The sequence below is a fragment of the Polypterus senegalus genome, chromosome 17 (genome assembly GCF_016835505.1).
Source record: "Polypterus senegalus isolate Bchr_013 chromosome 17, ASM1683550v1, whole genome shotgun sequence".
Taxonomy (NCBI): Eukaryota; Metazoa; Chordata; class Cladistia; order Polypteriformes; family Polypteridae; genus Polypterus; species Polypterus senegalus.
In genome coordinates, this window is record NC_053170.1 from 24,527,268 (window position 1) to 24,553,497 (window position 26,230).

Below are 26,230 nucleotides of genomic sequence, written 5' to 3' on the forward strand. Positions count from 1 at the left end.
GGGTATCTGCAGCCTCATGCACTTGCTCTGAAATTAGGTCCTCTTGCATCTTTATGATGCACTTTTGATGGTCAATATAAAATATGCGTGCTTCTGAAGTAGTAAATCATTAAGGCAGTGTATCTTGATTGAGTAAAACTAAAGAATAATCAAATGTCCTTTTGTAGTCTATTTAATATTGAAAACGGAATGTTCTTCTGAACGTATTGTTTACAGGCCAGTCATCTGTTTTCCATTTTGTGTTTAGTTTACACTTGGCTGAAGTCTATGGATATGCCACAGTCAGTCTTTAAACATGTAACTGAACACCACTACAACTTTGAAGATGCCTACAGCCAAACCAACCTGTTCAGGAATCCATGAATTGTCTCTGAATGTTCTTTTCAGCACCAGACCCTTCTTATTTGTGGCATACATATTTATCTAGTACTCTAGTATGCTGCCTAAAAGTGTTACATATCCTGTGCATAGTTCTACCATCAGTGTTTCTCTTGTCTGTTTTTGATTTTCCTCTTGTAATTTCATACTGGTAAAGGTATGAATTGCCATTCTTGTCAACCAAACACCAATTATTCATTCTGGATTCTCTCCCCCCCCCCGCCAACCCCGGTTTATTTTGTGCTCATTGTTTGTTTTTGTTTTTTTTTTTTTTCCCCACCATTTAGATGCTTGAAATTTTTTTCTGTGCCTTTTTTTTAATAATAATGCAGCTGATTGTTAGTTTACTAATTGGTTGTGAAGTTACAGTACATGTTTGCTCAACATGACCGTGCCTAACTGGATTGGGTTTTATATATGGACTTAAAACAAGATAAACTAATCATATACTTTATTGTGTTGAAATAACCAGTGAATTAAGGTTTATTACAAAGTCTAAATTAGTCTAAGTGTGGCTATAAAAATACTTAAGTTACTGTTTCATACCTGCTGACTATCACACCCGTCTTTCTCTCTCTCTCAAGTAATGCAATTCCAGAATTGACCACATAACTGCCCCACAAATCTGCAGTGATTTTCTAGCTGCTATAGTTTGGCAAATGGAGGATTAATTTATATGCATGCTGATTTCAACACCGCTTGATTTTATCAAGAATGCATACTATGTTAATGTGTGGTTTTGCTTAAATGTGGTGACTAAAGTGGTTTAGTGTGTGCCAAACCCCAGTCATGATGATAAAATGAGTCTCGATTCCTCTGACTTGAGGAGCAAAATCTCCACTTTAATTCTATCTGCAGAGCTCCATTATGGGAGTCCCTGGGGTTTGCAAGAAGTTGACAACATGGACTATTCCACTGCCTGGGACAGGCAAGTATGCAGAGTCGACATATAAGTCTACTGTCAACTGTGTTTATATATATATATATATATATATATATATATATATATATATATATATATATATATATATATAATAGTACAACTGAATTACCCTCATTTGTGGGTTTAATTCTTAAAATAAATTCTCTTTAAACAGGAGCTGATCTTTCAGTTGCTTTGATTGTCCCTCAAAAGGTAACTTTAATAAAAATGTTGAAAGAAAAATCGGCCTGAATAATGTGTACTTTTGAACATAATTCAGTGTTTTTGGGGAGCATCAAAGTTAATGTATCTCAGATAATCCAATCTATAATTTAATATTTCTTTTAAGTGGTTAGAATCAAAACCAGCAAATGCTAGTCTGGGTAATCTGGACAGAGCTGTTCACCCTGCAATGTTGATTTGTCATGCATGTCCAGTTTGCATACTAAGCATTTACATTTTCCTGGAAATAAAAAAAAATAATTTGCTTAACTCACTTGCAAAAGTGCCTAATGGTGTGGAGGTTTTGAACAAGACTATTTGTGCAATTCTGTGAATCCTTTCATTGCTGCTTCACTTGTGAATCACTATGCAGTTTTAAGCAAGTTATAGAATAATTGATGTTTAATTGTTTGTAAAGCATTTTGTTCCTAATTTTTTGTTGTTTGAGGGAAGGAAATGTGCCCCCTTGTGGTACCTGATAATTCAATTTTTTTATTGTAAGGCTTAAGTAGACCACCTGTTCACAAAGTATCATGAATTGTGTTAACTTGGCTCAGGGTTGCTGCATATATATGCTAGATGACCAAGTAGGTGTTATTAGTGTGCAACTTTAAATTGAAAAATCATAAACTGATGACTTTCACAATTCAGTTTTATTCATTGTTTGTAAAGGAACAATGGCATCATGCCACAAACAGCGAGTTGTGGCATGATGCCATGTTAAATAGAAAATTGTATTTTTCTCCTTAGCCCTAGTAGATCTTCATCCATAATTTTGGTTTTTGTACACATGCTGGTAACATCCCATCTTGTATGGCTCTAATGGCCTTTTCTCCCCCTCCGCAATATTTCATTGCTGTCCTGCAGGATCTGAAGGAAAATGTCCTGAAAATGACAACCGTTTAGGTCGCACTTTAAAACGCCTCCAGCTTCTTTGGAATCACTTGATATTTGCTGTAGAGTAAAATTCAGGTTAACATTTTATTACCTTGTTGATGTGAAGATTTAACACAAGCAAGAATTTCATTGTGCTCTGTGCCCTTGACGATGACTATAAATGTATAACAGCGGGACCAGCTGTATATGTGTACTGATAATATGAGAACTGTAAAAATAGGTGACTACAATGAAGCCATCTATTATGTAGTGTTTTATTGTTCAGCTGGCCAAAATCCATAAGAGACAACCAAAAGTGTTCAGGAAGTGAGATGATGATAGTGTTCATGCAGATAGTTACATGAATTATCATTTAATAGAATATATTGATCTCTCATTTCATTTTGCTTCTTTACAAATTATATATTTGTACATCTTTTTACAGTACCTTTATCTAAAGTTGACTTTTCATCCATTGTAAAAGTTCATAAGCATTTCTTAATGTAGCCATAGTACTAGGGTGCTGTACTGTTTGCTATTTTGGATGTAGTGAGAAATAAAGCAGAATGACACTTTTTATTGGCCAACTAGATTACAATACGCAAGCTTTTGAGGCAACTCCATTATTATATGTAAGCAAATTTTATATTTCTCAATGCCGACATCCAATATTCACTCATTTGGCAAAAAGTATTCAGTTGAATGTTTCTATTTGCTTGGTTACATTGCACAACTTGTGTGCCCACCTGGTCTGCAGTCTGATATACCCGAACATTAGAGTTTGCTAAAGATTGGAGTCGCATGTATCCTGCCTCCATGTTGTCCGGCCTAATAGAAGCGGTAAGTCATTATCATGGGTGTCGTAGGGTTTTGTTGGGGGCCTGAAACCTGGAATGAAGCAAAGGGTTCTTCATTACATGTTGGTTAGAGTATCATCAGTACATTAGAACAATCTAGACGAGAACAGGCCATTCAGCCCAACAAAGCTCGCCAGTCCTATCCACTTGTTTCCTCCAAGAAAACATCAAGTCGAGTTTTGAAAGTCCCCAACGTCTTACTGTCTACCACACTACTTATGTTATACGTATATGTTAACAATACGTGAGATCATACTGGTGAATCAGGTGTCCCTGTAGTGACGGGATGACATTGAATAGAAGGGGCCAAGCTCTAAAGCAGTGGTCTCCAACTCTGGTTCTGGAGGGCCTCAGTGGCCCCCATTCTAACCCTTTTCATAATTAGTGACCTGTTTTTGCTGCTAATTAACTTTTTGAATTCATTTTCTTTGACTTGCTCTTGAAGAATCAGACCCCCTTCATTGTGCCTTTTTCATTAACAATAATGAGATACAAGATGAGCCAAAATATGACCAGCAAACTGTGTCCATCATACAGTATCTCAAAATAAAGAAAGATGTTGATCTGCGCAGGTCCCCAAAACATTTTAACACTGCTCTTAGAAAGTCAGCAATTTCAGAAATGTCTGTTATTAGACAATGAGATCAGCAACAATGATGAGTTAAAGAACTGGTTGGAGAGAAATTGGCTGGAGTTTGACTTCAGTGCTGCTCTGTTAGCTCACTCACTTCACATTTCATTTCTTTTTGGGTGTTATTGAAGTAGTATTGTACCATGTTAGCCATTATGGTTGTAATGAAGTCAAGCAAAATGATGCCTTTTATTGGCTAACTATAAAGATGACAATATGCAAGCCTTCGAGGCAACTCGGGCCCCATTTTGCGTGAAGAAGGGGCCGGAGTAGCCTCGAAAGCTTGTATATTGTCATCTTTTTAATTTGCCAACGTTGGTGCCATTTAAGGAGAAAAAAAAATGAATGATTCGGGGGGACAAAATTAAAAAAAAACAAGTCAATTAAAATGAAAGGAAAAGGAGTGAATTAGCAAAAAAAACTGGTCACCAATCAAGAAAACAAAAGGAAAGCCTGCAGTCACTGGGGCCCTGCACTAAACCTTCAGTGACATCACAAAAAACGGATTCACAACCAAAGATCAGATGTCTACACGCAGCAGGAGTTGCACGTATGTCTAGAATTGTGCAAAAGTACTGAAGGCTAAACTGCTAAACCAGTAAGGCTCTCAAGAAGTAAGTGGCCAAAAAATGAAGGACTTTGATGGACATTTTAAGTTGGTTCCTCTTGGTTAATAATGAAGACGTGGGCAAGAGTTATGTTGTAGATCTGAACTGATACCACATAAAAATGAATACCCTTATTTATTTATCTAGATCGATCATTACCAAAGGGAAATCCCTCTGCTTCAGCAGGAATGTGGAAAGTAAAGTCAAAGTGCCACAAAAGTAAAAAAAAAAACAAAATTCAGGAACCACAACATAGTAATTCCCTTAGAATGAATAAAATTCTAATATCATATATATTTGTATTTAAGTTCTCCCACAGATAACTCGGGACTTGATTTTACAGTATAATTTCCGGTATTTTATAATGTCGGTCGTATAAGTGGAATGTGGAACACTCCCGTTATTGGTCCAAGAGATTATGATATGCCAACGCCCACCTGAGAGTAACCACGGAGCACACGGCCTGTGTTCTCTATGTATTGTGCCTACGTGACCACACAGTAATACCAAAACTATTCTGAAGTGACGTTTGCACTGTTCTGTGTTTTTTTGTTTGTTTTTTTATATCTCACACCCTCATACACCTTTATCGTAAGAGCATCCCTCGTCCAAGATGGAGCATTCGATCAGAAGAAAATATGAAGCTGGTTTTAAATTAAAAGTCAATGAAGTGGCAAAAGAAATTGGTAACTGCGCTGCTGCAACAAAATGCGATGTGCCTCAGAAACTGGTGCGAGATTAGAGGAAGCAAAAAGATGAAGAAAGAAAAATGAAGTGTTGTATTTTTGAATGAGCGTATAAGTTGGGCTCTGATTTTATGATTGATTTTTTCGGTTTCAAGGCCTGACTTATACGCGAGTATATACGGTAATGGTAAATTAATAGTAGTTGTCATGCATATCCGATACTGTCTTTAGTTGCATGTCCAGCTCACATGGCAACACATCACCACTCTAATGGTGCTATGGTAAATTTATACTGTACAATTATTTTCTGATTACAGTGTGTGTGTGTGTACACAGTGTATTCTGTATACAGCTACAGCTACTTGTCCAGAGCCAACTAGTCTGTTTATGTTACTAGCCACTAGATGTCACTATATCATCTGAAATTTGACATTGTGTTTCTCCCGAGTCTCTCTCCGCCATACACAATTCATTTCCATTTTCAAGAAGCTTCAGCCTTTTAAAAGTCACGAATGGCAAAAGTAACCTTGGATGGAAGCTCTCAGCCCATGTCTTGGTAGATCTGCTTGCTGCACCACTCTCACCTTTTTATTTTGTTACCTTGGATCCAAGGTGTTCATCCATTTACCTCCCATGTGATTAAATTAAATGCTTTGAATTATGCCACATGATATTCGCAAATCCTTTGAATCCAATTCCACCACTTCATCTCCTTAAAGTAATTTGTTTGGTTCAAATGTTAGACATGTGCAAACAAATAGAAGTTAATATTCCCAAACGGCAACACATAAAAATAGAAAAAGAACCAAATCCAGACGGGAATAACTATCGTCACCATTCTGTACAAATCCAGCCACCTAATACGCGTTATCCTAAACAGGGTCATTGGCAAGCTGGAGTGTATCCCAGCAAGCACAGGGCACGGCGCCAGTTGATCGCATGGTGAACACACACACACCCCCATGATTCAACAATAAATGAACCAACTACGAAAAGTTGCTGGCAGCCAAATTCAATTATGAGACCAGGCAGTGCAGTGCAGTGCAGTGGTTAAGACTTTGGACTTCATACCCTAAGGTTTTGGATTCAAATCCCAGCGGTGGCCATGAGCAGGTCACTTCACCTGCCTGTACTCCAACTGGAAAACTAAAGAAATGTAACTGAAATATTATACTGTAAGTCGCCTTTTATGTAGTTATCAGTCAAGTAAAAATTCTTTGTAGTGCAAATACTACAGGGTGGTCCAAATCTAATTATGCAGATCCAGATCGTCTGGATGACTTTGATTTATGTGGGGACGATTCCAGTTCAGCGCGATGCCGATTCTTCATATCGTCAGTTCGTGCACTTCTTGATGGTCTGGGATTTTTCGGGCGATTTTCTATGTAATAAACTTAATAAGTTATAGCGTAATGAAAATTGCATAATTAGATCTGGACCACCCTATATTGTCAGTAATAGCAAAAGCGGTGTTTAAATCTTCACTTGTGGCACTGAGGAATCTTACAACAATAGACACGCACTGGCCACTTTATTAGGCACACTTTGCTAGTACCTTGTGGACCCCCTTTTGCCTTCACCGTAATTCTTTGTGGCATTGATTCAACAAGGTGCTGGAAACGTTCTTCAGGGATTTTGGTCCATATTGATATGATAGCATCACCCAGTTGCAGCAGATCTGTCAGCTGTATGTCCGTGATGCGAATCACCCAAAGGTACTACATTGGATTGAGATCTGGTGGCTGTGGAGGCGATTTGAGTTCAGTGCACTCATTGACATGTTCAAGAAACCAGTTTGAGATGATTTGAGCTTTGTGACCTGACGTGTTATACTGCTGGAAGTAGCCATCAGATGAACAGGGATGAACACGGTCAGCAACGAGATTCAGGTAGGCTGTGGCATTTAAACAATGTTCAGTTGGTAGTAAGGGGCCCAAAGTGTGACAAGAAGATAACTCCCACACTATTTCACCAACACCAGAAGTCAGAACTGTTGATACAAGGCAGGATAGATCCTTGTTTTCATGTTGTTGACACCAAATTCTAACCCTACCATCCGAATGTTGCAGATAAAATCAAGACTCGTCAGACCACAGCGGAGTTTTTCCAATCTTTTGTTGTTCAATTTTGGTGAGCCTGTGTGAATTTCAGCCTCAGTTATCTGTTTTTAGCTGACAAGAGTGACACCAGTGTGTTCTCCAGCTGCTGTAGCCCATCTGCTTCAAGGAGTGTTGTGATATGCAACAAGTGATAATTATTTGAGTTACTGTTGCCTTTCTATCAGCTCAAACTAATCTGGCCATTCTCCTCTGAGCTCTGGCTTTAAGAAGTTATTTTCACCCAGACAACTGCCGCTCACGTGATATTTTACCTTTATCGGACCGTTCTCTGTAAACCCTAGAGGTGTTTGTGTGTGAAAATTCCAGTAGATCAGCAGTTTCTGAAATACTCAAACCAGCCCGTCGGGCACCAACAGCCATGCCACATTCAAAGTAACTTAAATCATCTTTCTTTCCCATTCTGAAGCTCGGTTTGCACTTCAGCAGGACGTCTTAAATCCCTTGAGTTGCTGCCATGTGATTGATTGACTGATTAGATATTTGCGTTAACAAGCAGTTGAAAAGGTGTACCTAATAAAGTGGCCAGTGAGTATATGCCACTGAAGTAAAGTTGCTTTCTGGTGCTATGGCTGAGGAATGAAAGACGTGACTTTTAAGGAACAATCCGCGTTGTAAGAATAAGGTGTCCTCCAAGCTTTCAGAAAGAAAAAGCCAAATTTGGAATTGGGTTATAATTAGGAAAACATGGATCTAAATATGACTGATTTAATAACAACAACAACAAGAACATTTATTTATATAGCACATTTTCATACAGAAAATGTAGCTCAAAGTGCTTTACAAAATGAAGAAAAGAAAAATAGAAGACACAATAAAAAAATAAACATAAGTCAACATTAATTAACATAGAATAAGTAAAGAAAAAACAAAAAAAAAACTCCAAAGGCTGAAGGAAAAAAAAATAAAATCTGTAGGGATTCCAGACCAAGAGACCACCCAGCCCCCTCTGGGCAGATCCAATCATTTATAAATTAGATGGAGGGCCGTTCCTGGCAGTGATTGGCAGGTGGCCCCACCCCTTAGGGAGCCACCCACAAAACACAAGGGACATAACCAAGGACAAATAAATACAAAGAAAAATATACATAAAAAATAAAATACTCATTAATACAAATAAATGGCATACAATAACAGGAAACAAACAAGAAATACAAATTTGAAGACCAGCCAAGGGGAATATGCTGGCTGAACCATGATAGCTTCTACCCTTTGGAGTTTGTAGTTACAATAGCAACTTGACTTTTGCAATGCAATTGTTTTAAACTGTGTATATTGCTTGGAATACAAAACTATCAATTATTATTAAAACTATATATCTTATAATGGTTATATTTATAAGTTACTAGCCGTGCCCCGCCACTCTGCCCGCGTAGTAGTGAAACAGGACAGACTTTAATAATCAATAAACAAACGGGTATCGCTAGCTAAGCGGAGGTAAGGTCCGCTCCAAAACGTGGCCAGAGGTAGAGCGATTCAAACGGAGGCCGGCGTGTGAGTGAGGAGGGTCCCGCCTGGCTTTCCCCTCCCGTCTGCCTACAGCTTCTGTCTCGAATTAGCGAGAATAAATCTCTCCTGCAAGTGAACTATAATTCTTAGCTCGATGAGAGGAGTCGCAAAATCAGCCGGAATGTTCAAGCAAATTCTAGAACAAAAAGCCCAATCTAAATCCGCTAAGTAGTTCTTTCGTGAAAAGCGGACAGACATGGAGACAGATGTTGGATTTTATATACTGTATAGAGAAATGCTCATCACATCAATTATGTTGTCCAAAAGATCAGTGTGTTCATTCTGTATTGTGCCCATGTGTATTCCTCAGTGTTACTGCATGGGACTGTTTGTTTTAAAACACCTAAAATCTAATCTTCTCTTGAATGATTTTACTGCCTTTGTAAAAATTTTAATTGCTTTATTTATAACTATTACTAAAACAAGAATGTACACAATTGACAATAAAGGATATAACTTATTAAATAAATACTGTAATAATAGCGTTAGGGAACTTAATATACATGAGCAACATAGTTTGATGTGTCAATGTCACTCTAAACTTTCTTAGTTTTATTAATCTGATCATTTTTTTATATATATTTTTATTAATTTTATTACAATCCATACAAAGCAATCAAGATTTTACAAAAAGAAAAATTGAGTTAAGAACAGATCGATCCCCACCCCTGAGAGAGAGAGCAAGCCAAATAACGTTAAATTTAAGGCTTGTAAACATACCTAATTTAAAAAAAAATTCTCTGTGCTTTATGAACTTATTTTAAAATATTACTGATTAGATCCTGCCATGTTTTGAAAAAGTCTGTACAGATCCCCTAACTGAGTATTTGATTTTTCCAATTTTAAATAATATAACACATCGGTTTCCCACTGACTTAAAAGAGGAGAGTTTGGGTTCTTCCAGTTTATCAGAATAAGTCTGCGTGCCAACAGTGTAGTGAATGCAATCACAATTTGTTTGTCCTTCTCCACTTTAAACCCCTCTGGAAGAACCCCAAACACAGCTGTTTAATCTGATCATTTTTAATATAAACATTGACCGTTTATTCAAACAGGTTAATACTTTGCGTGGTCTTCATCTGCTTTATTTTATGGATGTATCGCCTTCCCATAATTAATAAAAAATGTATTACAAATATAACCTTTTCAGTAAAATTAAATGTTAAATCCATTTAAAAGATGCCTGAACCATTAAAAATCCTAAAATCCCAAATCCCTCCAGAATATTCTGGATTAAATACATGTAAAACGAATAGAAGAGTTTCAAAAATCTTAAATGACAAATCTTTATTTATTTTTTTTAATGGGACAATACATACTAGCCATTTGAAATACTTTCCCGTCAAGAAATACCTGAAATTAGAGCTCCAGATGGTCATTGTTAGCACACATTACTTTAATTTCTTTTGTAAAATATTAACTTCATTCAGGTATTACCTTGATGTTATATGAATGAATGAATGCACGGTCAAATGTGCCATTCACGAATTAACCCTCCAGCCATCAAACACCGCCGCATATTCTGTAGGCGAGACTAGACATACAAATGATTCCAATAATTCTCAATGGGACAATAAACTGACATTCACACTTACTCATTTTCTTACCATTATATTACCCTTTTCAAACCATCTTAAAAAATGATTTATTTTAAAAACCTCTACCTATCTCTCTCAAATAATACAAGCCCATTTACACCTTAACGTCAAATGCCCAGCGACGACCTATCAAGCAATGCCGGCTGTTCCTGATGACGAAGCATCATCCCTTTTGGCGTTGTTTCCTGTCCCGGTACTATTTTTATTAAATATATAGCTTAAGAGCTTTTTCTTTAATTTATCTGGCTCGTTCTCGCCAATTTAAACTTCTGCTTTAAGTGTACCACACACAAAAACACATCGCCCCAAACCATCCTTCTGCTTATAAAAACAAGACTCCCGTTTATGTGTAAAATTCCGATTGGGTAAGCTTTGTCAGTTAACACTCTCCAGGCTCGTACTCTATGAGCTTTTCGTCCAATCAAGAAGCGGTTGAAATTCGAGTGACACTCAGATAACCCAATCAGTGTACTCCTGTGTCTCGTAACTTCCGGGAATGCGGAGCGTTAGCGTCACGCCTGTTGTGTGTTGGGGATTTAAACCGCCAGCGCTTAGTAAGGCAAGTCCCAAACAGTCGGGACTCGGGAGTACCTCATCAGTTTTAGTCGTGAGTCAATTCACTGCTATACGGTTACAGTCTCCGTTCCGCAGGTCTCTGTTTAACATGTTGAGATAGAGCCTTTATTTTGGTATCTCTGTAGAAGAATTGGGGTCTGTGAGTACATTTTGTCAAAAACAGTTAACGTCTGTCAATATCCACTTGGCCGAGCGAGCTGTAGCTTCTGCACACAGGGCGCAATACCGTCTGTGCATGACGATGAACAAGTATTACCAATAGGTGTCGACAAATACCATGATCTGAACGACAGAGTTACTGATCTGAGTTAATCGTCATTGGTATGCTTATGATTCTGACGTATCCGCATGCAAATAAATATGTGTGGGGTTTCGTCAGACTGATTAAATGGAATGACCATAAAAATGAGAAAAGCATAATCTATTAGCCCAATGAATAACAGCAACTGCTTAAAGTATAATTTATAGATTAATAAATAACTGGAATCCTTCTTCAGGAGTCCTGACTTGCATTTTATACTGAATAACCTTTGATTCCATTTCTCCAAACAGCCATAAAACTGGACAAGGCAGGCTAGTTAAAGGGTGGAGAAAATACAATATTAAATAAATGCTTGCTGCATTTGTGCAAAATATGTCACAATGATTAAAAAAAGTTACACCTGTGCAGCACGGGTGAGGTTGATATACTGCTCAGGCCTGGTATGAGTATGTGAAGGGTATGTGTGAGAGACTGGCATCCCTTTCAGGACTGGGTCCTGCCACGTGCCTGATGCTGTCAGGATAGGCTCTAGCATTCTGCTTCCCTGTGAAGCTAAGCATGTTTGAGCCTGACTAGTACTTGGATGGGAGCCCATGTAGGAAAAGCTCTTGTTGCCTCTGGAAGAGGTGTTGTTGGTCCATCAGGAGGCACTTATAATGTGGCCTGTGTGTGCATCCCAATGTCCCAGTGCACTAATTGGAGACACTGTGCTGTCCCTTCAAGAGTGAAATAAAACTGAGGTGTTGCCTCTCTGTGGTCATAATAGATCCCTGGCTATCTTTTGAAAAGAGTAGGGTGTGTCCCGATATCCTAAATAAAATGTCCACCATGGCTTTGCCCATTCTGGCCCCCTAACCATCCCCTTTCTCTAATTGGCTAAGTCTCTCCACCTAATAGCTAAAGTGTACTGGGACAAAATTGGCTGCTGTCACATTGGTGAGGCTTAAAGTGAATCCCCACAGTCTATTTAAAGCACTTTAAGTGGGCTAGAAATGCTTTATATAAATTGAATTATTGTTATTATCAGCAGTAGTAATATTACTGGAACCTGGATTTATGTAGAACTCTGGGAGAAATTTAGCTGTGTGTCTGATGAAGCTTAAAGTGACACACATGCAGATGTTAGCTAACTTGGGATCCTAAATTTATAGTGGGGTTCCCTGTTTTGTGGACAGATTGGCCACATGTTGTGCGTCATTAGACTCCTTCTGCCTTCCTACTTCAAAGCCTTGTATACATTTATGTGTTACACTCCCATCTTCCTTTCCACTAGTTCCAAATTGTAAATATACTTTCGATTTATAATCCAGCCAGTTCTCCAACAATGTATAAATAGGATGGTGCTTCATACATTTTACTACTGTAAAGTGTTAAAGCAAAGGAGTGCAGAAACCTCAAAGTCTAAGGTGATATCAGTTACTCTTATATTCATCATTTCACCTTAAATCGAGATTGCTTATACAGGTGCCGGTCATAAAATTAGAATATCATGACAAAGTTGATTTATTTCAGTAATTCCATTCAAAAAGTGAAACTTGTATATTAGATTCATTCATTACACACAGACTGATGTATTTCAAATGTTTATTTCTTTTAATTTTGATGATTATAACTGACAACTAATGAAAGTCCCAAATTCAGTATCTCTGAAAATTAGAATATCAATTAAGAACAATGCAAAAAAAGGATTTTTAGAAATGTTAGCCAACTGAAAGGTATGAACATGAAAAATATGAGCATGTACAGCACTCAATATTTAGTTGGGGCTCCTTTGACCTGGATTACTGCAGCAACGCGGCGTGGCATGGAGTCGATCAGTCTGTGGCACTGCTCAGGTGTTATGAGAGCCCATGTTGCTCTGATAGTGGCCTTCAGCTCTTCTGAATTGTTGGGTCTGGCGTATTGCATCTTCCTCTTCACAATACCCCATAGATTTTCTATGGGGTTAAGGTCAGCGAGTTTGCTGGCCAATCAAGAACAGGAATACCATGGTCCTTAAACCAGGTACTGGTAGTTTTGGCACTTTGTGCAGGTGCCAGGTCCTGTTGGAAAATGAAATCTGCATCTCCATAAAGTTCATCAGCAGCAGGAAGCATGAAGTGCTCTAAAACTTCCTAGTAGATGACTGCGTTGACCTTGGACCTCAGAAAACACAATGGACCAACACCAGCAGATGACATGCCACCCCAAACCATCACTGACTGTGGAAACTTTACACTGGACCTCAAGCAACGTGGATTCTGTGCCTCTTCTCTTCCACCAGACTCTGGGACCTTGATTTCCAAAGGAAATGCAAAATTTACTTTCATCAGAGAACATAACTTTGGACCACTCAGCAGCAGTCCAGTCCTTTTTGTCTTTAGCCCAGGCGAGACGCTTCTGACGCTGTCTCTTGTTCAAGAGTGGCTTGACACAAGGAATGCGACAGCTGAAACCCATGTCTTGCATACGTCTGTGCTGGTGGTTCTTGAAGCACTGACTCCAGCTGCAGTCCACTCTTTGTGAATCTCCCCCACAGTTTTCAATGGGTTTTGTTTCACAATCCTCTCCAGGGTGCGGTTATCCCTATTGCTTGTACACTTTTTTCTACATCTTGTCCTTCCCTTTGCCTCTCTATTAATGTGCTTGGACACAGAGCTCTGTGAACAGCCAGCCTCTTTAGCAATGGCCTTTTGTGTCTTGCCCTCCTTGTGCAAGGTGTCAATGGTCGTCTTTTGGACAGCTGTCAAGTCAGCAGTCCTCCCCAAGATTGTGTAGCCTACAGAACTCGACTGAGAGACCATTTAAAGGCTTTAGCAGGTGTTTTAAGTTAATTAGCTGATTAGAGTGTGGCACCAGGTGTCTTCAATGTTGAACCTTTTCACAAGATTCTAATTTTCTGAGATACTGAATTTGGGACTTTCATTAGTTGTCAGTTATAATCATCAAAATTAAAAGAAATAAACATTTGAAATACATCAATCTGTGTGTAATGAATGAATCTAATATACAAGTTTCACTTTTTGAATGGAATTACTGAAATAAATCAACTTTGTCATGATATTCTAATTTTATGACCGGCACCTGTACATACAGCAGAAATAGCATTTTGATCTTCACTGTCCCAATTCCTATACTGTATGTTTGTTGGGGCACTATAATTCATATGGTCTGTTTAGCTAGCCATTACCTCATGGCTTGTATTGTTTATGACCTCATTCGTCCATTTGTTTCTGCCTCCATGCCTACATGGATTTTAGTGAATGTTCATGTGCTGAGAAATTAACAAAAAAATTTTCACTCATTTCTGTGTGATGCTACTGACGTGCCCTGAGAAACAAAGTCGAAATGGAAGTAAACACTTCATGATGTCTGGGCTCACTGTGACACGGGCCAGCGCTTGAGCCATCTCCTCTCATCCCAAAGGCATGCATTCGAGTGTGTTTGTGTGCACGAGTGTGCCACCTAGTGGACAGACAGAGAGTCCTGCTGGTATAAGGTGGGGTGTCCTGGATGAACAAGTAAGAAAATGAGTGGGTGGGCATTTCTTGGACAAACTCTTAACATAACCCCCCGTCACTGCCCATAGACAATCATTCAACATTCAGTCAGTGATTGTGGGGTCACGTGTACAGAGTACAGTGACATTCTTAACGGCCGAACTAATCAAGGTGAAACATGTCTTCTCTTTCCAGCGTCATGATTAGTGAGTTTAACAGAGCTTCCTTGCCTTCAGACTTACAGTATGTCTTCATTACTTGAAAAATCAGTTTGCATCACTATCTACCATGAAGAGACAAAGTAATTTTGCAGACTTTGGAAAATAATTATAAAATAACAGCAATTAAAGTAAATATGCACATTGATCAATCAAGCCTAAGAAGAATTAAACATGCCAATATCCATCCATCCATCCATTATCCGACCCGCTGAATCCGAACACAGGGTCACGGAGGTCTGCTGGAACCAATCACAGCCAGCGCAGGGCACAAGGCAGGAACCAATCCCGGGCAGGGTGCCAACCCACCACAGCACGCCAATATGTATTGGTAGATTTGACACTACAGAGACGAGGATTTTGTGTTGTTTCTGCACATTTGAACTCCCAACTGCAGCACAGTCAGAGAAGCCAAGTGTAAAGTTTGTTAACAAGAAAAAGTTTTTACATCCTCGGACATTTTCAGATTTTATTGTTATACAACACTGACTTCACAGTGGATTCAATTTGGCTTTTTTGACACTGATTAACAGACAAACACGCTTTTAATGTCAAAGTGAAAGCAGATCTCTACAAAGTGGTTTAAATTATTTATAAATATAAGTCACAAAACAATTGATCTCATACAAATTCACCCCCTTCAAGTCAGTATTCAACGGATGTACCTTTTGTCAGCCATGTCAGGTGTGTTCAGGTGTCATGGAGATCACGAGTGAGCAGTCTTTATTAAGTCCAGCCAAAACTTCTCAATTGGATTCAGATCTGGACTCAGACTTGGTCATTCTGTCACATTAACGTTGTTCTTTCAAAGCCATTCCAGTGTGGCATTGGTTTTGTGCTTGGGGTTGATATCTGGCTGGAAATTAAATCTTCTCAAAAGACTCAGGTTTCTTGCAGACTGCATCAGGCTTTTCTCCAGGATTTCCTTTCCTTTTGTTGTATTCATTCTACCCTTTAGAAGCCATATGGGGCCTGCAGCAGTGGGAATGTTGTGTTTGACATTTAGTCTGATGGCTAAAAGGCTCATTTATGGCCTCATCAGGCCACTGAACCTTCTTCTCACTCTTTACACCCATGTGCTGTCTTACAAACTGTATTTGAGATGTGTTGTAAACAACTGAAATTGCAGAGACCCAAAAATAGATGCGATGCAAACCAGGCCATCCCGTTTAATATTTCTTTCTAATTCAAAAGCTGCAATTAAGTAAATAGGCACACGGGGGCACTAGAACACAAACTCATCTTCTGCTTTTGTCTAACTGGGTGTGTCACCCTGCTATGAGTTTGGGTCAAAATGAGAGCCCACCTTCTGGAAATGAGCTCATTTTATATGAACAGAAGGGGAAGGACTCGAGGAATTAATGAGAACGTGATCAGTTGGTTGGTTTCCTAGGTGGCTTTCTCTATACTGTGGAGGTAAGAGACAAGACAGTTAGTGAGAGAGTCCCCTCTCGCCCTTGGGTTGTACCACATACCTGATCACATCAGAAAAGGTGATTGTCAGATGTACTTGTATAACAGATGTCGTGTGTTTTTTCTTTTCCATAAAGCTGCGGCTGGTGAAGCATCCAGGAACAGTTTTTAGTCAATGTAGCTTGTAACTCCTTCAAAGTTTTCACAAGTCTCATGGTGACCTTCCTCACTTGTCTTCTTCATACGTGATCAACCAGTTTTTGTGGATTGCCTGCTCTATGCACAATTACAGCTTTGCTATACTCTTTCCATTTCATGATGACTGATGACTATTCAGTGACTTGGATATGCCACCATGACATGTTGCTTTTTTAGTCATGTGAAAGTTTGCTGACATTTGAATGTGAAAGCGCCATGTCCTTTTTTATACTTTTTAACATTTCTTTCATAGGAACATCTGTATCCTACAAGACTTTTGGTTTTGGGTTTGACCCTTTTATTAATTAGCTACTGTTAACCCAGCCACAGGGGATGCACAAACCAGTGTGTTTCTTTGTGCTGGTCCCAAGCCCGGATAAATGGGGAAGGTTACTTCAGGAAGGGCATCTGGTGTAAAATGTTGCCAGATCAATATGCGGACAACAATACAGATTTTCATATTGAATTGATCAAGGCCTGGGTTAAAAACAGCCTCCACCAGTACTGTTAGCCAACAGAGTGCTGACAGAAATTGGGCTACTGTTGGCCTAAGAAGAAAAAGGGGGAAGGCATTTTCCGGTGTCCTCTACTCAAAGCACCATGATGTTCCAACAATGATGGATGGATTAAAGGCCAGAAGTCTGTATGACCATCAACATCAAGTGACTCCGTGAGAACCCTAAATACAAAGAGGACTATTTAATTTATGTTAGGTAGAATGCCCAGAGGGGACTGGGCAGTCCCGTGGCCTGAAACCCCTGCAGATTTTATTTTTTCTCTCCAGCCATCTGGAGTTTTTTTTTTGTTTGTTTGTTTTTTCTGTCCACCCTGGCCATCTGACCTTACTCCTTTTCTATGTTAACTAATGTCTTATTTTAATTTCTTATTTTGTCTTTTATTTTTCTTTTCTTCATTATGTAAAGCGCTTTGAGCTACTTTTTGTATGACAATGTGCTATATAAATAAATGTTGTTGTTTTTGTTGTTGTGTCCAGAGGCTGGGGGAGAAGAGGAAGGTAAAGATAGTGGAAGTGAGGGTAGGAACTTTGAATGTTGGCAATATGACTGGTAACGGGAGGAAGTTAACTGATATGATGGACAGCAGGAAGGTTGATATATTGTGTAGGCAAGAGACCAGGTTGAAGGGGAGTAAGGCCAGGTGTATTGGAGGTGGGTTCAAATTGTTCTACCACTGTGTGAATGGGAGTAGAAATGGGTTATCCCGAAGGGACAGTATGTCAAGATTGTTTTGGAGGTGCAAAGACTAGGAGGTGATTATGAAGCTGGAAATTGAAGTTGTGATGATGAAGTTTGTTAGGCATATGCCTCACAAGTTGGGTGCACGATGGATGAGAAAGGAGATTTCTGGAGTGAGTTGGATGACATGGTGGAGAGTTTACCCAAAGGACAGAGAGTGGTGATTGGAATGGATTTGTTGGACATGTTGGTGAAGGGAACAGAGGGGATGAGGAGATAATGGGTAGGTATGGTGTCAAGGAGAGGAATGAAGAAGGTCAGATGATAGTGGGTTTTGCAAAAAGGAGGGGCATGGCTGTGGTGAATACATATTTTAAGAAGGGGGAGGAAAACAGGGTGATATACAAGAGTGGAGGAAGATGCACACAGGTAAATTATATCCTGTGAAGGAGACTGGAGACTGCAAAGTGGTGGTAGAAATGCAGAAAGTAGGCAAGAGTACAAGGAGATAAGGCGTAAGATGAAGAGAGGCATGGTGAAGTCTAAAGAAAAGGCGTATAATGAAATGTATGGGAGGCTAGACACTAAGGAGGAAGAAAAGAACTTGTGCTATTTGGCTAGATAGATGGACCGAGCTGGGAAAGATATACAGCAGGTTAGGGTGATAAAGGGTAAAGATTTAAATGTACTCACAAGTGAGGAGAGTATGTTGAGCAGACAGAAAGAGTGCTTTGAGAGGCTGATGAATGAAGAGAATTAGACAGCGAGAGAGAAGGTTGAATAGTGAATCAGGAAATGCAACAGATCAGCAAGGAGGAAGTAAGGACAGATATGAAGATGATGAAGAATGGAAGGGCTGTATATCTGTGGAAGCATAAAGGTGTTTAGGAGAGATGGCAGTGGAGTTTTTAACCAGATTGTTTAATGTAATTTTGGAAAGTGAGAGGATTCCTAAGGAGTGGAAAAGAAGTGTACTGGTACTGATTTCTACAATAATGGGAATGTGCAGAGCATAGTAACTACAGAGGGATAGAATTGATCAGCCACAGCATGTAGTTATGAAAAAGAGTAGTGGAAATATGGTTAAGAAGGAAAGTGATGATTAGCGAGCAGCAGTATGGTTTCACGCCAGGAAAGAGCACCACAGATCCAATGTTTGCTCTGAGGGTGTTGATGGAAAAATATAGAGAAGGACAGAAGGAGTCGTATTGTGTCTTTGTGGACTTAGAGAAAAACATATGCCAGAGTGCCTAGAGAGGAGTTGTGGTATTGTATGTGGAAGTTGGGAGTGGCAAGGAAGTATGCAAGAGTGGTACAGGATATGTATGAGGGAAGTGTGAGGTCTGCCATAGGAATGACTGACACATTCAAGGGGATTACATCAGGGATCAGCTGTAAACCCTTTCTTATTTGCAATAGTGATAGACAGATTGATAGACGAGATTAGACAGGAGTCCCTGTGGACTATTATATTTGCTGATGACATTGTGATCTGTAGGGAGAGTAGGGAGTGGGATGAGGAGACCCTGGAGAGGTGGAGATATGCTCTAGAGAGGAGAGGAATAAAGGTCAGTAGGAAGAAGACAGAATACATGTGTGTAGATGAGAGGGAGGTCAGTGGAAGGGTAAGGATGCAGGGGGTAGAGCTGGTGAAAGTGGATGTGTTTACATACCTGGGTTCAACAGTACCAGATTAACGGGGAGTGTGGAGGAGAGGTGGAGTGGGTGAAGAAGAGTGTCAGGAGTGGTTTGTGTCAGAGAGGTACTGACAAAAGTGAAAAGGAAGGTGGACAAGATGGTACTGAGACCAGCTATGTTAATAGGGGCCTGGGATGGTGGCATTGACCAAAAAATAGGAGACAGAGCTGGAGATGGTAGAGTTCAAGATGTTAAGATTTGCATCGAGTGTAACAAGGATGGACAGGATTAATGATGAGTACATCAGAGGGTCAGCTCAGGTTGGACAGTCGGGAGACAAAGTCAGAGAGGCGAGATTACATTAGTTTGGACATGTGCAGAGGAGAGATTCTGAGTATATTGGGAGAAGGATGTTAAGGATAGAGCAGCCAGGTAAGAGTAAACAAGGAAGACATAAGAGGAGGGTTATGGGTGTGGTGAGAGAGGATGTACAGGTGGTGAGTGTAACAGAGCAAGATGCAGAGGACAAGAAGATATGGAAAAAGGTGGACTGAGCAAACACAAGCAGTTTGAAGTTTCCTTTGGTGGGGTGAAGTGTCGCATCTGCAACCTTTACTGCAGCGGCTTTCAGTTGCTGTTTGTTTGTGGGCCTTTCTGCCCGAAGTTTAGTCTTCAACAAGTGAAATGCAGGCTCAATTGGGTTGAGATCAGGTGACTGACTTGGCCATTCAAGAATTTTCCACTTCTTTGCTTTAATAAACTCCTGGGTTGCTTTGGCTGTATGTTTTGGGTCATTGTCCATCTGTATCATGAAACACCACCCAATCAATTTGACGTAATTTAGCTGGATTTGAGCAGACAATATGTCTCTGAACACCTCAGAATTCATTCAGCTGCTTCTGTCCTGTGTCACGTCATCAATAAACACGAGTGTTCCAGTGCCACTGGCAGCCATGCACGCCCAAGCCATCACACTCCCTGACTCCACTGTGTTTTACAGATGATGTGCTATGCTTCGGATGATGAGCTGTTCCATGCCTTCTCCATCATTCTGGTAGAGGTTGATCTTGGTTTCATCTGTCCAAAGAATGTTTTTCCAGAACTGTGCTGGCTTTTTTAGATGTTCTGCTTAATTGAAATTGACATAACGATGGACTTGCCCACACCTGCCCATGAAATAGCCTTTGAGTCAATTGGCCAATTACTTTTGAGCCCCTGAAATGAAGTGATTGTGTTAAAAAAAATACTTTAGTTGCCTCACATTTTTATGCAATCGTTTTGTTCAACCCACTGAATTAAAGCTGAAAGTCTGCACTTCAACTGCATCCGAGTTGTTTCATTTAAAATTCATTATGGTAATGTACAGAAACAAAATTAGAAAAAAGTTCTCTCTGTCCAAATATTTATGGACCTAACTGTATTTATTAATTATTTAAATATATATTGATTGTATTATTTGTCCTGTGAGTCAGTATCTTTATTTTTTTATATTTCTGTTGCTGTATGCACCTAAATTTCCCCTTTGGATCAATAAAGTTTGTCTAATCTAATCCAATGTAACATAGTGTCTTTAGATCGATCTGTCCCCCTCTCTGTTTATCTATACGTGCAGTAGACAGATAGACACTTGATGACTTGTTTTTTATGACCCATTTAGTTGGTGTTAACATCTATCAGATTCACAGCCAGCATTACAAAAAAATGTAACACACGCTATTAAGAAACTCACACTCCATATTCTCCTCTATGGGGAGTTTGAAAACTACAACATATTTAAATCAGTGTTGCTTCAGACATGATTACATTTTCTCATAAACTGACATTAGAGATCAAAGCTTTCCCTTTCAGAGCAATTCTGTGAAGAAAGGGGAAGAAATGAATCTGCATGTTGAGAGAGCATCGCTTACACACAGGCAAATTTGGGTATTAATTGTATATTTGATTATCAGCTTTTTCCTTTATCATAATCAGCTGGTTCACAGCAGGGAGAAAATTGAGTATAAATTAGAAAGTTAACTTTTGGAATAGCATGCATAAAAATTCATTTTTAGATTTTTAAACTTGAGATCATGCTAATCGGCCTTACAGTATATATTGCAGGTTGTATTAATGTGGTATGGAAGATTATATTGCAGGTTGTATTAATGTGGTATGGAAGATTATTTGTGCCAAAAGTCTGGTGCAATCCAACATGTTAACAACTTTGAAATGCAATGCACATGCATGTGGTATCTTATATAAACGTCTACGCATGGAAGTGTGTGTGTCTGTCAGGCCCGGAAGTGAGAGGTGGAGTCGGGGTAAGGGCTCTACCTCCGAGGATACACAAGTGAGGCCAGCACGTCGGCAAAACAAAATGTCCAAAGAAAGACAGTCGCTTAACCGCTAATGCACAAATGATGCGAGCACGTCGGCAAAACGAAACCTTCTAAGAGAGAGATGCCCAGAGTGGTTCCTTTCAATTGCCTGACATCTCTACATTTCAATTTTTTTCTTCTGATGATTTCGATAGTTTCTAGGACCCTGTGCTTTTTACAGCACGGGCTTACACAGCTAATATTTTATAGTGGCACAGCCTTACCATGTCATAATTAAAAACATATCAACCAAATGATGGATTGCTTTTCACTATGGCACACAGTTTTCATGTCATCTTGAAATGCAATACAAAAGCATATTGCACTTTAATTTATGTCCAACAATCGAGTGTCATAACCAAAAGCAAAGCAAACTTTTGATTCAAGACCTTGCTTCAATCGTGGCAAAACTCAAAGTAAGCTGTGAGACCTGATCTGGAGTACTATAGGCAGATTTGTTCTCCAGGCTACTGAAAGGACATAGCAAAGCTAGAAAAAGTACAGAGAAGAACGACTAGGCTGATTCCACTGAGTTTTGAAGAAAGATTAAAAGATCTGAGCCTTTTCAGTTTAAGCAAACTGAGAATATGAGGTGACAGGATTGAAGTGTTTAAAATTATGAAGGGAATTAGACCAGTGGATTGAGACTGTGACTTTAAAATGAGTTCATCAGGAACACTGAGAGACAGTCGGGGAAGGGTATATTTTGCGCAAACATTATGAAGTTTTTCTTTACACAGAAAACCACAGACACATTGAATAAGCAACCAAGTAGTGTGGTAGACAGCAGGACTTTAGGGACTTTTAGAACTAGACTTGATGTTATTTAGAAGAATCAAGTGGATACGACTTGCGTCCTTTGTTGGGCTGAATGGCCTTTTCTCGTCTAGATTGTTCTAATGCAGGTGTCCCCAACTCCAGTCCTGGATGGCCCAAGTGGCTTCATCAATCGATTGCAATGAGTGCAGAATGCTGCTGCTAGAATTTTAACTCCACTCCAGTTCTGATGTCATGTGTCATTTAGAATTGACTTTAAAATACTGCTTATAGTTTACAAAGCCTTAAATAATCTGCTCCATCTTATATTTCCGAGTGTCTTTCACCTTACATTCTAAATCGTAACCTTAGATCTTCAAATGAGTGTCTGCTTATAATTCTGAGAGCTAAACCTAAAAGAAGTGGCGAGGCGGCTTTCTGCTGTTATGCACCTAAAATCTGGAATAGCTTACCGACAGAAATTCTCCAGGCTAATACAGTGGAGCACTTTAAAAAACTGTTAAAAACTCATTATTTTAACATGGCTTTCTCATAGCTTCATCTTAGTTTAATCCTGATACTCTGTACATGCATTTAATTAACAATATCATTCCTGGTGGCTCCTTAATCTGTACTAACCCCTGCTTTCTCTTCTGTTGTTTTTCCGTTGTTTTGTGGTACCGATCTGCACCACCACCACTGGATCAAAGCACCGTGATGTCCCTACACTGATGGGTTAAAGGCCAGAAGTCCACATGACCGTCATCATCAAGTTCTTCCATGTGAACCCTGAATACAATGAGGACTGATTGTGAGGTCATTTATGTTAGGTAGAATGCCTAGAGGGGGCTGAGTGGTCTCGTGGCCTGGAATCCCTGCGGATGTTATTTTTTTCTCCAGCCATCTGGAGTTTTTTTTTTGTTTTTTTCTGTCCTCCCTGGCCATCAGACCTTACTTTTACTCTTAATTAGTGTTCCCTATTTATTTTGTCTTTTTTCTCTTTTTTTATTATGTAAAGAACTTTGAGCTACATCATTTATATGAAAATGTGCTATAGGAATAAATGTTGTTGTTGTTGCAGGTTTTCATTCTAACCCTGCTCTTAATTAGTGACATGTTTTTGATGCTAATTAACTTCTTTCGAGTTCATTTTCATTGACTTGCTCTTGAAGACTCAGACCCCTTAATTGTTTATTTTTTCTTAACTAGCAGCCAAGCAATAACGAGATACAAAACACGACCTGCAAACGGTGTCAGTCATACAATGTCTGAAAATAAAGAAAAGTGAAGGTCTCAGGATTGTTGATCTGCTCACGTCACCCAAACACTTTAACAGTGCCTTTAGTAAAGAGAAAATCGACAATTTCTGAAATGCCTGCCATTGCACCACGAGAGCAGCAACAAGCCCTGCAATTCAATGAGCGAGTTTAATTACCAATAAGAATCAGCGCCTAATTAAGCAACTGGTTGGAGTGAAATTGGTTGGCGTTTGAGACCCTGACTTAGTTAGTCTTCTGTTGGCTCACTCACTTCACATTTCATTTCTGTTTGGGTGTCATTTAATGAAAGAAATGAAGCAAATTTAAGAAGAAAGAAAACCAGGGGAACAAATCTTTGAAAAACTAGCCAATTAAAATTAATTCAAAAAAAGTTAATCAGCAGGAAAATCTGCACTAATTAAGAAAAGGGTTAGAATGAAAACCTGCCGCCACTGGAGTTGGGGATGTAATCAAATGACCAATCAGCGTCAAGTGGCAGGGTGAAGGGGTGTTAACAGTTGAGGTAACAGGGAGTTGATAAGGCAAGAGATCTGCAGAAGCTGACCATATAAATGATGATTTCATTGTCTGCCGTGTTGAAGGAAGCTGGTTATCATGGTTGGTATGAATAAAAAGCTACAAAGAAACCAAACTCAATGATGCTAACAAATGTTTCACTATATTGAATATTTAGTTAAATCCGCTAGCAGCCAACGCTTTAAAAATGTAACCATATTGCTTATTTTAACACGTATTAAAAGAAAAGTGTAAACATTTTCAGTGTGACTTAAAACATACTGTTCATTCAGTGTGTTTACATGCACACACATATTCAGATTAAGGTGTGTGTTAGGGTACTTGTTGCTTTAAAATGTAATCAGACTACGGAATGCATGTTACTTTTAGCATGTTGCCCTACTGCTCTCGAGATGTGCTGATGATTTAGTACTCGACGTTCAGCTCGATACAACAAACTTGCCATTTTCTGAAATACTGAGACAAGTTATTTCAGCCACGAGAAGGAATAAAGCAATCGCCTGAACATTTGCCTATGGAAATGTAATTTGTGGATGCTTCTGCCCGTGGCTGCTGAAAATACAGTATATGTGAAGTTAAGTGGGGGCAGAGAACACAACAGACATGCACAGATTAGAAAATCCTGTACAGTAACCCGGTTAACGGTTTACCTGGCCACATAATCGGAATTGTCATAGAGAAATCGGCCTCTGTCAGTCAGGTTTCTCAAAGGCCAATAACCTGAATTCTGCATTCGAAATAAGGGTTTACATGGCATTTTAGAAAGCAGGTTTCTGTGAATGATCTGGTTATTGAAGCACATGCAAACATGCTATTTATTTCATTAAGCACTCCACAGTCCACATTAATGAAATGAAACAGAAGTGTTTAGAAGGAGGATGCCTCTTACCTTAAGCTATGGAACAGTCTCGTCCCACCTCTTGACACCGATTGGTCATTTCATCACATTTAGTTTGGAATGATTGAAGCATTACTTTGAATTGAAATGCAATAGAGTCGGCCCTCGTTTATCACGGTTAATCAGTTCCAGACTCTACCGCGAAGTAGGATTCTTTATTTATAAACTGAATATTTTCGCAGTTAGAGCATAGAAAACCTGTTCCTATTCCAGAATCCCCGAAAGGTGAAAATTTGCGACGTAAAAACCATACATTTCTATTATTTTTATATTGACACGCTTGGGTCACAGATTTGCACAGAAACAAAGGAGGATGTCGAGACAGGGACTTTAAAACACTGCAAACAAACATTTGTCTCTTTTTCAAAAGTTTAAATTGTGCTCCATGACAAGACAGAGATGACAGTTAGGTCTCACAATTGAAAGAATGCAAACATATCTTCTTCTTCAAAGGCGTGAGCGTCAGGCGCAGAGAATGTCAGAGAGAGACAGAGACAGAGAGAAAAGCAAACAATCAAAAATCAATAGGCGCTGTTCGGGCTTTTAAGTATGCGAAGCACCGCCTGACAAATCAGCTGCAAGGAAGGGAGCAATGTGAAGGTAGTCTTTCAGCATTTTATAGAGGAGCGTCCGTATCCTCTAGGCCAGGGTGCAAACAGCCCCTCTGCTCACACCCCCTCCGTCAAGAGCAGAGAATGTCAGAGAGAGTGAGAGAGACAGAGAAAAGCAAACAATCAAAAATCAATATGTGCCTGTCAGGCTTTTAAGTGTGTGAAGCATATCGTATATCATTGAGGAGTTTTATTTAATACGTAATACGTGCTCTGATTGGGTAGCTTCTCAGCCATCCGCTAATAACGTCCCTTGTATGAAATCAACTGGACAAACCAACTGAGGAAGCATGTACCATAAATTAAAAGACCCATTGTCCGCAGAAATCCGTGAACCAGCAAGAAATCCATGATATATATTTAGATATGAATACATATAAAATCCGCGATGGAGTGAAGCCACGAAAGTCGAAGCTCAATATAGCGAG